We start from the raw sequence: 11,743 nt of genomic DNA on the forward strand, positions 1-11,743 counted from the left end.
TTTTTAAATCAAATGTTATTCCTCCTGTGGCTACCACATGCCACTCAAGGGCAGAGCTAAAGTGACCCCTCTCTCTTCACACTGCACCATCAGCACTGAAGAGGGAATTGCACCCACTGAGAGTGTTGTTTTAGTTTGCATTTTAGTTGTTTAACACAATTCTATAAAGAAATTATGATAATGGCATGTTCAAAATTTTGTTCTGAATTCAGCACAATTCCTTATACTCAGCAGACTACTACAATTTGGGATACATTTTGGGATTTGGGTTTCAGCAGACTACTACAATGTGGGATACTTAACAGTACAGCATTACTACTGCAATCCAGACACCTGAATCGGCTCTTTAAAATGCTGACAGTGCTCTCAGCTGCACAGCATGTCTGGATCTAAAGGTATTTTCCATTATTTGACCATCACTGGATGAATTACTGCTGCCATAATCATTAGAAAATGTACACAAACATCTTGTTTGAACCAAATAAGTTTCTGTCAGTGGCAATAGCACAAACTTCTCACAATATACCAACACAGTTAGCTCATGGTGATGCTGGATTGTTGGTGATTAGTGAATAAGGAGCAGTTTCACTCCTGAATTACCAACTGGAAAAGAAGATGACGCAACTCTTTTAGAAAATTCGCCCATCTGTCTTAGCATGTTCTATCCCTATATTCAAACTAAGAAAAAGATGTATAGAGCAGTCGCGTCCTCTCTTCTCTGGAGTTTTTAGCGAAGAGGGAAAGCTGGTTTTGGGGTGTTGTGTGATTTGACCACTGCTAAATCCATTTGTAATGGGTTAAAGAGCTTAAGAGAATAATGCTTTTATAAATCTATAGATTCTATAGCTAATATTGTGTTGACTTTTTATTCTCCCTTTTCCTTAAAGCGACATTGGGTAATTTCCGCACAACTAGTGGAACTAACGGAATTTTGACCTTTTCCAAACAGGCTCCCATCTATGGAGCCCCTAAAGCAAAACAGTGATTGTAAAAATAAATATTTCGTTATGAGAGACCAATAATATCAATTATATTTCAATGCAAAAGAACTCAAAAGTTTTGTAAGCGACTAGCATTTTTCCTCCAAACTCATATTGTTTTCGATAACCATCTGCCATTGGTCTGTCAAACAGATAGTCCCACCCCAAACTAACACCATTGGTCGAGTCAGTGTTCCTTTGATAGGCCACTGAAGCAAACAGATGGCAATTTTGTTTGATGCAGGTAGTTTAGACTTTAGAAGAGTGACAGAAATTGGGCAAGATAATGTTTAATATTATATATATACTAATATATTTTAGATATTTTATGTAATATATCAAAGAGTTTTCCGATATATATTTTCAATATATTAAAACTAGCCCATTATATGTTACCCTTATGAGGTAGTGGCTTACAAAAAAACCCACTCCTCTCGAGCCAAAATGATGCAGCTCCACTCCACTTCTCAAATCTAACATACTGTCTCTAATGGTGCAGAAATTACACACTGTGTCTTTAAACCTGCACATACTCACTAAAATCCAATAAAATCAATTTCTCTAGAAAATCCAAAACCCAACAAGCTGGTCTTTTCAGCTGGGAAGTCTCAACTTCAGGTCACAACCCTGGACTGAATGTGTGTGTGTCGGCACATCCATCTCACATTCTTTTCAGCCTCTCATTCATTGTCTCTCTCTCATTCTGTCCTCTCTCACCCGTTAGAAGGTGGGCCGTTTCAGATTACAGGCTACAATGGGATGTCACCATGTCAGCATTATTTCCAAAGTGTTAACCCCATCCTGAGAAAGACTACTACTTGAGCCAGGAAATACCTGGAGAGACGTCCTCAAAAACATAAATACAAAAAGATAAATACAGCTAAAAACTGTATGACAGAAACATACCGTAGAGGTCAAATGAATCTGATGTCAGCATCATGGCAATATAAGGATGGACAGTAGAGGTGGTAAACGTTATAGCAACACGCTGCAGTGTGTGCGCCGTTTTCACCTGCTGTGAACTCTGAGAGTGATCATGTGGGACTATGTCATCGGGGGAGGGGTTGTATTGATATTTTATTCCTCTATGAATATTAATGTGTAACATAACGAGTGATGAAGGGGATGAGCCCTAGTGCTATCCAATAGTCAAGTTCACTGTAAGAGCAGGACTTTATCTGAGTCTCCAGGCACTAACAGTGCTACAACACTGCAGTCTGCTCAGCTCCAAAACTGCAAGCACCATCAGCAATGCAGCAGGGGTGGCCTGTGTCAGGAAGATCTGTAGAGATACTCACACATACATACACTCAACAGAACGCTAATGAACTAGCAGCACAACTCCTGCTATATCTTTGTGAATTTACAAACAAAACCTCAGCTGCTAGCAATGAAACAGAGTATTAATAATAGAGGCTGAAGTATATGTAGTATGCAACAAAACATTTTCAAACAGATGCAGCTAGAACCCCACAGTGGTCATTAGCGTTATCATTTTTAGCATTAGCTTTAATTGTTCATGCTAATCTGTGACTAAAGCTAATGCTTCCTGGAAAGTTGGAAAGTTGAAAGGTGACATCTACATTTAGGTCCCAAAGGAGTTGGGTATGTGTGTAGAGTATAAGGTAAGCTAGCAGATTAATCAGCTAACAGTGTGCTAAGATAGTACACTGAGTGATTGGGTTGCAAAACAATTAACAAGAAATCTATATCTTTGGTTATATTCTATAATACCCTGTCATAAAAATGTGCAAACAATTGTACCTTTAGCGATATGACAACTTGTCACTGGGACAGTACTCTTCAAGGGACAACTTTGTACCTTATCTACCCCTAAAAGGTGGTTGGTACCTTAGAGGTGCAATACGTATGCACCCTTAAGGTATTACTATGAATCCTTTAGGTGTAAATGAGGTGCAGAATTGTCCCTTTGAGGTTACTGTCCTAGTGACAAGCTGTTGTACCACTAAAAAGTAACATTTTTGCAAGTTTTCTGAGAGTGTATTTCTAATAAGGTTATGAATTGAGTACTCTTTAAAAGTTATTTTTGCCAACTTGCCTAACAAATTGTTCATTTCCAAATGTCCAACTTGCATAACGTCGGTGCTCTTGCAAACAAATGCTACTGCTGTGCTTTTGTTTCATTATACATCACCTTCCTAGCAGAACATTTATGGTTGGAAAGCTGATGTTTGAAGTAGCAAAATCCCATGACCAATCTTGAATGGAACACTCTGTCTCCCTAGATAGAGAATTGGCAGTTTAGGCATCACACACTCAGAAAAAATTTACAAAAGTTGTACCTTTATGGGTACAACAGCTTGTCCCTCAGCAACTTTGACAACTTTGTACCTTATTTAACCATAAAAGGTTCATAGTAGTACTTTACAAATTACTACTACTGATGTGCACCTTTTAGAGATAGATAGGTAAAGATTTGGTGCAAGATTGTCACTGAGGCAGTACCCTTAAAGGGCCAAGCTGTTGTGCCCCTTAATGTACAATTTTATACATTATTCCTGTCAGTAGATGCATTCTAGTTAGGATTTGAGACATAGCAAAGCTTTTCTGTTACATTCTCAATGTGGTAATAACAAAAATGAAAGTGTGGGTGAAGACTCAGTAGAGTTTCAAATTAGATTTGCGTACAGAGGGTAGCTGTTTGGTTCAGCCTTCAGTGCAAAGTCTAGGAAATAATATTGATTTGAGTTCTTCTACTTTTTTTTTTTTTACTTTTGGTTTGGATTTTACCTTTGGGACCAGAGGCAGTGCTGCAGACTGCAGGTCTTGCTGTTGTTTCAGCAGCACATGACTGAAGTTGTGCTCTGTGAGACCTTAGATGTGCTGGATCGATTTGCTGTCTGCGGAGGTGTGTCTGTCACGCTCTGTCCATCATGCATGCAGCTCTGCAGAATTTCCCCAGCTGAGAGTCGCTAACACGCTCTCCTCTCCTCTCTCCTTTGCCTGGTTACATCTCATCACTTCTCTTCATTGTTGTGGCTTGTCTCATCTCGTCTCCTGTTGTGTCTTCTCCTCTTCATCATGTCTCCTCTCTTCCTTATCTTGTCTTTTTCGTTCATGTCTCTTTTTATCTGTTCTGTTCTCATCCTTTGTCTTGTTGTCTCATCTGGTCTCTTCCTTGTCTTCTCTTAATTTCTCTATCCTTATCTCATCTTAATTTCTCTACTCCTCATTTGTCTTTTGTTTCTTCTTCTATACTCTCCTTTTCCATCCTCTCTTCTTTGTCTCGTTACACCTCTTCTCTTCTCTTCTCTTCTCTTGATTGTTGTGTGTTGTCCTATCTCATCTTGTGTCCTGTTCTGTCTTCTCTTTGTCTTGTCTCCTCTCTTCCTTGACTTGTCTCTTGTCTTCTCAAAATCTTGTTTAATCTCTTCTGTTCACATTTGCCTTTTCTTGTCGTGTCATCTTGTCTCATCCTCGTTTTCTGTTCTTGTCTCATCTTGTCTTGTTTCATCTCATCTTCTGTCCTCTCCTCATCCTTCTCTTTGTCTAATCTTTTCTCTTCCTTATTTTGTCTTATCTTGTCTCTTTTTTCTTCTCCTGGTCACATTTTGTCTGTTCTCATGATCTGTTTTGTCTCATCTCTTGTCTTCACCTCTCCTCCCTGTCTTGTCTCCTCTACTTGTCTTATTTTTCATTTCTTCTCTCCTTGTCTCATCTTCTCTTTTCCTCTATTCTCTTCTTGCCATTTGTCTTGTCTCATTTAGTCTCATCTCTTGTCTTCTTTCATCTCCCACCTTGTCTCTCCCACCTTCTTGTCCCTCGTCTCATTTTGTCTCTTCCCGTATCGTCTCTTCTCTCTTCTTGTCATTTGTCTTGTTTTGTCTCATTTTTGTATCTCGTCTCCTCCCCTTTTTTTAGTCTCTTCTTGTCTCTCATCTCATTTTGTCCCATCTCTAATCTTACCATCTAGTCTCATCTTGTCTCCTCTGCAGTAGGCTGCTCTGTTCTGTCTCTGCCCTCCTCTTTCATTTCTCTGCAGTGCTGGTTTAGTGAGGGTGATGGCATAAAGGCTGCTGTAAGCCGTCTGCCTCTGTCTTATGGAAGAGGAGGACTAAATCAGAGCAGATGATAGGTTTCCACTGGGGACCAAAGCTTAGAGACTTTCCTCTGCCTTGACTCACAATGCATTCATCCACTTCAAGCGCTGTGTAGATTTTCCCATTAGCAGTTGGGTGAGTGTAGACAGTTTAAGATTTTACCTCTATTTTATATAATTACCTCATATATATATATGTATGTATGTATGTATAAACACAACTTTGCTCTTGCAATGTCTGCTGCATACTTCTGTAGAGAAAGTTTGTCTTCCTGAGGATGATCACACCCCTTTATAACCCATTATCCATTATCCTTTATAGACTAGAGGAAAGTATGACAGCTGCTCTCAGCACTATATGTTTTCATAATGCTAAGGTGACCTTGTATATGGTGCATCATCAGATGGCATCATGGCATCATTTGGAGAACATTCTTCGATCCTGAAATGATATCTCCCACATTAGTCCCACACATATGGTCACTGATCATTTTTATGGGGTGTGTGACAGTTCACTGAGAAATTTAGAGGAATCAGGTCACCTCCCTTGCCAAACACTTACTCCGTGTGTGTGTGAGAGGTCCTCCATTCTGATAACCCCTCTTGAGCTCTTGGCATCCTGTAACACAGCGGAGGCTCAACTGCAGTGTGACAACAGCTTAGAGCAGGAAGAGAATGCTGATGCTCACAAACACACACTACAGAGCCGGATCAGCCCTTTATCATCTCTGACAGACTGAAAACTTTTATTTATTAGTTATTCTCTTTTTCTCCCTCCCCTTTGTGTTTTTGTGCTATTGGTTCACATTCAGAATCAGTGTTTCAGAAGCTACTTTAAAACTGCAGCTTATCAAGCTACAGACTAGTCATGATTTAGAATGACTAAATTACAGTCACACTTCGCTACAAGAAATATATTTTCAAGGATATAATTAGTTATCATTGGATATCATAATAGTATTTATTATTTTGCAATCAGAGTACCTTATTTGGCACAAAAATGATAAAGAGCTCATTTAAACAGCTTTTGAACAGATCAATTTACAATAAATATAAAAAAACATTTGAAATCACTGAACTGACATTTGACTGTTGTTTTGTAAATTATTGTAATAAATCTATTGTTGCATCTATTTATTCTATATAACCAATTGGCTACAATGAGCCAGACTGGAAAAAGTAAAAGGTTAATTTGCATCACTGTTATTTTTAGACATCGCTACAAAAACAGAAATCAATGATTAGTTTTATGAACTGGCTCATAAACTAAGTGAATCAAACTCCGATAAATTGCTGATTTTTTATGATTCTTTTAAACATACCATGCGAATGAACCAATGAATCAGACTTCCAAATAATACAAAATGTGTGAAGTGTAGGCAAAACCCTCATATCTCTATATAACAGCTGAAAATCACACTGCTGAAAAATGTGGTTAATTAGTAGCATCACCACTTTTAGTTAGTTCCTCCTCAGCACTGCTCATAATACTGCAGTCAGGAAGGTTAAAGCAGAGGACGTCTCTCGGGAATATTCAAAGCATCTGATGTATCAGTCAATAACTTTGTCACACACACACACACACACAGTCTGCCTACCAGGAGCTATACACTGGTGACTTTGAGGCCTCAGAAGATGTCAAAGTTGTTTTACGACAAGAGAGAAAGTGAGGCTGGAGATAGTTTTCATTTGCAGTTGTTTTCAACATGAAATATTCACGAGCATTTAATCTCTACTTACTGACATTCACATCTGAGCAGCTCATTCTTTAAATGCAAGTGCTTGCGTGTACATTGACAATTGCACATTCAGTAGGGATTTCATGTGAATCTCTCAGACAGCTGCCTGCTCGTTGTGTAAGGGGTGACACACAGAATCACACAGGGGCCCAAGGGGGCCCCTGACCTATTTACAGCCCCTACCCCACTGGTCACACACAGCCAAATCACACGCACATACACACACACACTGAGTCTGTCACATTTCTACACAAAAAAACATACACAAATTCAACCTTCCTGGGGATTTGTACCTAAAATAAGGTAAAATGTGTGAGAATGGCTGTGGAAGACTAAACTGGGATCATCACGTTAGTAGTGGTCCACTATTAAGGAACAGAGAAGATGTTTAATAGTTTAGTGGAGGGAAGTAACATTTAATTTGAAATGGCCAAGTTTAAATGTTTATCAGGAATGGCAATTATCTCAAGGTGGCCAAATATAATTCAATTAGTTGTCCGGGTCGACATATCAGTCTGTCATGTGTTCCCTCTGTTGTTATGCTTTTGGCACTTCCAAATGGCAATTTGACTTTCACATTCAAAAAGTACAACACACTTTAATATTCAGTAGGCAATGAGGCTCAATTTCCTCTTAAAGGGATAGTTTAAAAAAAAATCTGACATTATTTACTCACCCTCAAGTTTTTCTAAACATGTATGACTGTGTTTCTTCTGTGGAACAAACATTTTGAAGAACTACTTTTTTCATACAATCAGAGTCAATGGGGTCCAAAATGACATTGAATTGGACCCCAATCACTTTCATTGTTTTGAAAAATAAAAATGGGAGACATTTCTCAAAATATCTTGTGTGTTTTCAACAGAAGAAAGAAAGTTATACAGTTTGGTATGATACTTTTTGAGTGAAATGGCATTTTAATGACATAAAGCAGATGCTGAATGTAAAGTTGCTGTTTTATGAACATGCTTCATGCTTTGGGCTTTATCTGATCTGTTGTAATAGGATTCTTCTCTGTACTGGACTGGTGAAAGTACACATGCTTCACACAATTTGGTGTTTAGGAAACCAAGTCAAGAAACTCCTCACCATATGAACATTTAGGGCTCTTTCAGCTCTGCAAGGAGTTCTGTCTATTTAATAAAACTATAGTAACTTATATTAAGTAACATATATCTTTTACTTAAACAGAAAAAAATAATAGAATATGTTTATGTTTTTTTGTTGTTGTTGTTTTGGTTTGCTGTTTTATTTTCTTACTCTGGTGTGAAACATCACCTGTATTGGCGCAAATGAGGAGGACGCAGGCAGACAAGATCAATAGTTTTCTTCTGGCTGCCCCTTTTGCTTTAGACTGAACAAGTGAGTGGTGTGCGTGCGCGCGTGTGTGTGTGTGTGTGTGTGTGTGTGTGCGCGCGTATAGCCGGACATGTATGAGTGTGTGTGTGTGTGTGTGTGTGTGTGTGTGTGTGTGTGTGCGCGTCTATGTGGGGAGGTGTGAGTGTGTGTGTGTGTGTGTGTGTGTGTGTGTGTGCGTGTGTGTGTGTGTGTGTGTGTGTGTGTGTGTGCACGCGTATAGCCGGACATGTATGTGTGTGTGTGAGTAGCTCACGTGTCCATGCTTGTCAACGTTGTATTTATACTAACATTAAAGGTCATTTGAGTGAAGAAAGAAAGAGGTGTCCTCCTTGTCTTATTGCTTTTCATTGTATACTGTTTTATTTGACATAAATACATACACACACACACACACACACCTGTTTTTGGACAGCACAGCATTTTTTTATATATATATATATATATATATATATATATATATATATATGCAAACAGTCAGTAAGTTACATATCTGTAAATAAAAACACGATTTCTGTAATAAGTAGAACGTTTAATAGAATGTTCATGCTGCTCTTTTCCATTCAATGAATGGAAAAAGTGACCGTGAGCTGACAAGTTCTATATTTCTACTCTTCAGAAGTAACACAATATGTGTGAGGAAAAACAAAATTTACATCATTATTCACTGAAAATCTCATTAGCAATTCTGCACATTCAGACTTGCAGCATTGTGATTGGTTATGTAACGGCTGGGCAAATCAGACATTATTATTTGTCATATTTAAGAAATTATCCAACAGACCCCTCACACAACAACTGAACTGGGCGTCGGGATATCTGTGAAGGCACAACTAACAACCAGAGGCAGAACAAGCTTCTGGTTACCATAGCAACAAGGGCATATTAAAAGATAATACTTTTTTTATGTTAATAAGGTTTTATGGACCAGTGGAATTCAGACACTCTCACTTAAATTCACCTCGAAACAGACACATACTGCCCATAGAAAAGGACTCCTTTCAATAATTCATAGAAAAACCTTTCTATGAATGAACAAGCATATCCCCTGGACATTGTGTGTATTATTACTGTTGTTGTATATTGTCTGTTGTATGTTACACTGCTCTATGCATACTGTATGATAGAACCACTAGTTAATGTAACCTCCTCACCTATACCATGTTTGGTATCAACAAATTTGTATTTTGTTTATCTAAATAATAGTGCAGTGTCTATTGTTAGCAATACCAGTCGATTAAAAACTGTATTTTAAAAAGCTGTATTTTGCACATGATAACGCCATAGTACGTAGCACTGAGCAGCCATGTTGGATTCTGAAGTTAGAGTTGCTGCGATTTCTCTGAGATTCCAAGTCAGAACTCGGAGGGCGTTCCAATTAAAAGTTCCTACTGGTTGAATGCACCACAACTTCAGATTCCAATATAGCTGCCCAGTGCATCAACAGAGAAGAAACAGTAGTAATATATTGTTTATTAGCACTTATCTAGTCTGTGTCTCAATAAACCGGTGCCCACGGTCCTATCCAGCCTCTATTTGTGGACATACTATGGCGTTATCTGTGCAAAACACCACTTTTTATGTGTTTTTAATCAACTGGTATTGCTAACAATGGACACGCCCATCTTGGTTTTCTGACTTCTCTACTAGAACATGGTCCACTTGGGTGTGACGTCATTCCCAGCTCTGACATCCAACTTCCGAGGTAAACTGAACACAGCATCAGACAGCATTCCAGTTAAAAGTTCCAACTTCCAAGTACAAATTGTATCTTGAGTGTTGCCAAAGTCCCTTTAAGGCAAGTCAAGTCACCCGGCGGCCATCTTTGAAACGCCTCTCAGGCGTGCAAGTGCAGCTCCTATCTCTTTGAATGAGATATATCCAGCTGCAGACCTGCAGCACCAGCAGTGAACCGGAAGTGAGGGGCGGAGTTATTGACAATAGAGAGAGCACGGTGAGTAGTCTGTAATGTTTTTACTATCATATGTTTAATAATTATCGTATATAGCCTATAACGTTAAACATTTATCTACTAAGTACTTAATGTGTGCTTGGCTTTATCTTATATTGATTGAAGCTTGAATTTGTTGTCATACTTTATAGTATATAACTTTTTTCTGTGGATGTTTCGATGAATTTTCGGATGCATGTTGTAAATGGGCCTTGCGGTGAAGTTTTGAAGATGTTTATTATTCATAAAAATAAATAGTTTGCTTTACTTTCCTCTGTTATATGCCTTGTTTGTGTGTTAATATTACCTTGTAGTTTAGTTATTTTAATCTCATTTGTCATCATTGAGATAATTGTGTGTGGCTTCATCTCTTGTAGAGACATATAAGGATTCAGAGACATTTTGGTACTAATAACTGTAGGTACTAATATGTGCCTTCAAAGTACTAATATACACCCTTTAGTGGTAAATAAGGTGCAAAGATGTACCTTTTAAAATTGTACTGTCCCAATGACAGTAAAAGTGGAATTTTAAGACTCCTTAGCTGAACTGGTAGAGCTTTGCATTAGCAATGCCAAGACCGTGAGTTCGAATCCCAGGAAACACACAAATTGTATACTTTGAATGCACTGTAAGAGGCCATTCACACAGAACACATTTTGCATTGAAAAATCAAGAAAATCAAGATGTATGTGTCTATTGTTAGCAATACCAGTCGATTAAAAACTGTATTTTAAAAAGCTGTATTTTGCACATGATAACGCCATAGTACGTAGCACTGAGCAGCCATGTTGGATTCTGAAGTTACTTGTTTGTGTGTTAATATTACCTTGTAGTTTAGTTATTTTAATCTCATTTGTCATCATTGAGATAATTGTGTGTGGCTTCATCTCTTGTAGAGACATATAAGGATTCAGAGAGGTGACGTTACCTGAGCTGCAGCAGTGCAACAAGTGTTACAGCGATTACCAGCAATTTTCTGCTTGACCAGCATGTTTAATCCAGCCAAACTGGTCCAATTAAAAAGTCATCTTCAAATCCACTTCAACAAGGCAGTTGTCTGTGGAGGTATGAATATCTTGAGTTGTTTATGTACTCACAGTATATTATTGCATAATAGTTTACCTGTGTACTTAATTATTTATTTTAGGCTATACTACACATTTTTGCAACCAATTATTGGTGTGATTATTTAGTTGTTAAATAAGGAACAAGGAAAGTTTTTTTGTGCCATTTACAGGGAGAATATTCTTATTTTTTGTTGTTTTCCAGTACATCTTGTCTTGGGAGCACCCTTTGATTTTACATCTGTAAGTAGTTATCAGTTAAAATAATTGACCTTTATGATGTTGTAGCAGTTGATATTTAAAGATTTCTCTATGTTTGTGTCTTCCAGTGTGACATTCCAATCACACGGAGATGGTGGACTCTTATTCTTCTGGAGAACTTTAGAGTTTTCTCTGAAAGGTACTGGACATTTCCTCCAGCCCACCATTACATTTGCACCCCCTTCTGACCAATTTGAAATTAACCAAGATACATGTATATTATAGTGCAGAAACCCTACAAGAGGCCCTTCCAAGTGGATAACAGGCTACACTTGTGAGGTATGTCTCAAATCTGTCTATCTGTCTATCTGCCTGTCTGTCTGTCTGTC

Source organism: Sinocyclocheilus grahami, unplaced genomic scaffold (genome assembly GCF_001515645.1).
Source record: "Sinocyclocheilus grahami isolate Dianchi unplaced genomic scaffold, SAMN03320097.WGS_v1.1 scaffold239.1, whole genome shotgun sequence".
In the NCBI taxonomy this organism is placed as follows: Eukaryota; Metazoa; Chordata; class Actinopteri; order Cypriniformes; family Cyprinidae; genus Sinocyclocheilus; species Sinocyclocheilus grahami.